At 39.9% G+C, this 3,317-nt stretch overlaps 1 non-coding gene across 1 annotated transcript; it reads left to right on the top strand.

Annotated features, from left to right (window-relative positions):
* Positions 1-543: 543 nt before the first annotated feature.
* Positions 544-614, top strand: Trnag-ccc (transfer RNA glycine (anticodon CCC)). Its single transcript has one exon. It is a non-coding gene; the product is annotated as a tRNA-Gly (tRNA).
* The last annotated feature ends 2,703 nt before the right edge of the window (positions 615-3,317 follow it).

Genomic DNA, 3,317 nt, shown 5'->3' with positions numbered 1-3,317 from the left:
AATCAAGAACATAAACACATCATGATCGTCACTTGACATTCATCTATTCGGGTTTATTCGATTCACCTTGAGTAGTGTTGTCTCCTTTCGTCTGACGAAATGATTCCTTTTTTCTAGATACAACAGCGACTACCCACCCAAAGACATCACATACACTATCTACGGATTCAAAAATCAACTTAGGATGCATTCATAAAACAACTTATGATGTATTCAGAAACCAAATGGGATCCGTTTCGATATCAAATGAATAACTGATGGAACAACATGTGCTGGATATTATACCTCGGTGAACAAGTTTCATTTCTTCAAACATGAATTTGCCGCCTCCTGAAATTGCCGCCAGGGGCAGTTACCCCAGTTTACTCCCGCTTCACCTCCTCTCCACACCCACCCCCTAACCCCACCTCCGCATATCCGGGGCTGCTACAAAGTAAGTTAGACGCGATTGTTATTTCAGACTCCACAGTTTAATTACTAATATTTCAGCTTTGATATAGGAATGTCAATATCTTTCATGACGTAATGCTACGTAAGCTGTGGGCACTGCTGGTGTAGTGGTAGCATGCAAGATTCCCATTCTTGCGAGCCGGGTTCGATTCCCGGGCAGTGCAATAATTTTTACTATAACCACTGGAATAGCAATTTTCCGCATCGCATAAATCTTTCACTACATCCCTACAATCTATCATAATGGCTTAATGACTGTCATTTGGCTCAATACGGTACATAAAGAGCATTTCATTCTCACTTCGCAATACGATATATTTACGAAGGCGACACTGCTCAGAAATTATAGATAATATCTTGATATCCTAATAAAATAAGTCCTAAAAGCTAAACTGCCATGTTTCATTACTTTGACTTATTATTTACAGTCACTTTTAATACTTCTTTTGTCAAGGTGGACGCTTGTTTGGAGAAATGCTGACAATTTTGTGTAAACGGTCCATGTGAATCCTGACTCCATTTATTTCCACAATGCGCAAATTATAAAACTGTGTGTGAGTGGTTTATAACGCGTATTATTGTTGCTTTTTCATTCTGCACGAAAAATGTTGGAATTTCAGTACTTACTAGCAACTTATGAAGGTTGCTGCCAAACGATTTAAAACGGGTAAATGTGGTTCTGAAACGGCATTGTGGAAAATAGAAAACTAGAGCTTTCTGCCAGCTGTATTCACGAAATTCGGATCATTTGCACGATTCGATCCCTGAGTCAACAGATGGGGCGTTTGCAAGACAACAACCATCTGAACGAACAGTTCGACGACGTTTGCAGCAGCATGAACTATCAGCTCGGGAACCATGCTGTGGTTACCCTTGACGCTGCATCACAGACAGGAGCGCCTGCGATGGTGTACTCAACGACGAACCTGGGTGCACGAATGGCAAAACGTCATATTTTCGGATGAATCCAGGTTCTGTTTAGAGCATCATGATGGTCGCATTCGTGTTTGGTAACATTGCGGTGAACGCACGTTGGAAGCATGTATTCGTCATCGCCATACTGGCGTATCACCCAGCGTGATGGCATGGGGTGCCATTGGTTACACGTCTCGGTCACCTCTTGTTCGCAGTGACGGCGCTTTGAACAGTGGACGTTACATTTCAGATGTGTTACGACCCGTGGCTCTACCCTTCAATCGATCCCTGCGAAGCCCTACATTTCAGCAGCATAATGCACGACCGCATGTTGCAGATCCACGGGCCTTTCTGGATACAGAAAATGTTCGACTGCTCCCAGGCCAGCACATTCTCCAGATCTCCCACCAATTGAAAATGTCTGGTCAATGGTGGCTGAGCAAGTGGCTCGTCACAATACGCCAGTCATTACTCTTGATGAACTGTAGTATCGTGTTGAAGCTGCATGGGCAGCTGTATCTGTACACGTCATCCAAGCTCTGACTCAATGCCCAGGCATATCAAGGCCGTTATTACGGCCAGAGGTGGTTGTTCTGGGTACTGATTTCTCAGGATCTATGCACCCAAATTGCGTGAAAATGTAATCACATGTCAGTTCTAGTATAATATATTTGTCCAATGAATACCTGTGTATCATCTGCATTTCTTTTTGGTGCATCAATTTCCATGGTCAGTAGTGTATGTCATCAGCAAGGTAGCGAAATTACAGTTTTCATTGCAACTGCTTGCTTCACATTTTCCCATGACATAGTTACATGATGTTTAACATCAGATAATATTGAATCTTTACGTATGTTCGACATATACACTCTGACTCACTCTCATTTATTCACACAACAAAACAAATAGTTATGGATAAATATTAATCCTTTCTGAATTTTATGTTACGAAAATGAAAAGAAGTGAACGTTTTTTTAATTATAAAATACCTAAATAAATTTTTCTGCCATTTAGTGAACTTCAGTAATAATTCCAAGTGATACTAAAAGACATACTGCTATGCATCCTAACCGACTTTAATCTTATGAGTGTCGGTTTTTGGTGTTTTAGGTAATTGTCTCTAAATATGAAAAGTAACTCAGCTAGATAGCTGAGATTTTAATACAACCTTCCTTTTAATAACAAAGGGCAGTATATTGACTTTTAACAAAACTGAATAATATTTAATACTGTTTATTGAGATTCTTAAGGGCTTGAATAGTCTGTCGTTCGAACTAACACAGTTTGCAGTTCCCACAGTTAGGCTACCGACTGGTGCGAGTGAGTCACGCTAAGATACCGTCGGCTGTATATTGCAGAGCCAATGTCTCCAAAGCTACGAGTCCGTATTTCAAAGTAGCTTACTAAATAAAATGCTATTGCGTATTGACTAGCGACGTTACAAGTGCTTTTGAATATAAATTTAAGGCATATTTATAGCAGGTTTACTTTAGTACAGTTTATGAACGAAATACTATAGATAGTTCTTAGCTACTTTCCATTAGTGAGTGTTCAGTCTAGCTATAACTAACATTTTTTTCTTTATATATCGTTATGTCATTTCTAAAAATACGTTTTATTTGGGGGAGTTAAAGGTTAAGAATAAAGGCGTCTGAATCATCACAGTGACAATTGAGAATTTGGGCGAAAAGTCCCCAAATATGGGGCATCTGAGGAACACAAGGCGACTAATTTTGGTGTTTGGGATTGGTGACTTTTTTGGGGTGTGCTTGGATATCTTAAGCAAAATTTGAAGTTTTTTCACTCTATGTTTGGTACTTCTACAGTAATTTTTGCAATAATGTAGAAGGCGTACGGAGAGAATATGTACACCAATATCTCTCTTGCGAGTGTGGGTACTTCAGTGCATAAGGGGAAAGACAGAACTTGTTTTCCATTGTAAGAGGTTAGTA

This window comes from Schistocerca nitens, chromosome 1 (genome assembly GCF_023898315.1).
Source record: "Schistocerca nitens isolate TAMUIC-IGC-003100 chromosome 1, iqSchNite1.1, whole genome shotgun sequence".
NCBI classification, from domain to species: domain Eukaryota; kingdom Metazoa; phylum Arthropoda; class Insecta; order Orthoptera; family Acrididae; genus Schistocerca; species Schistocerca nitens.
The sequence above is the reverse complement of the archived record's forward strand: the minus strand, read 5'-3'. Positions and strand labels throughout refer to the sequence as shown.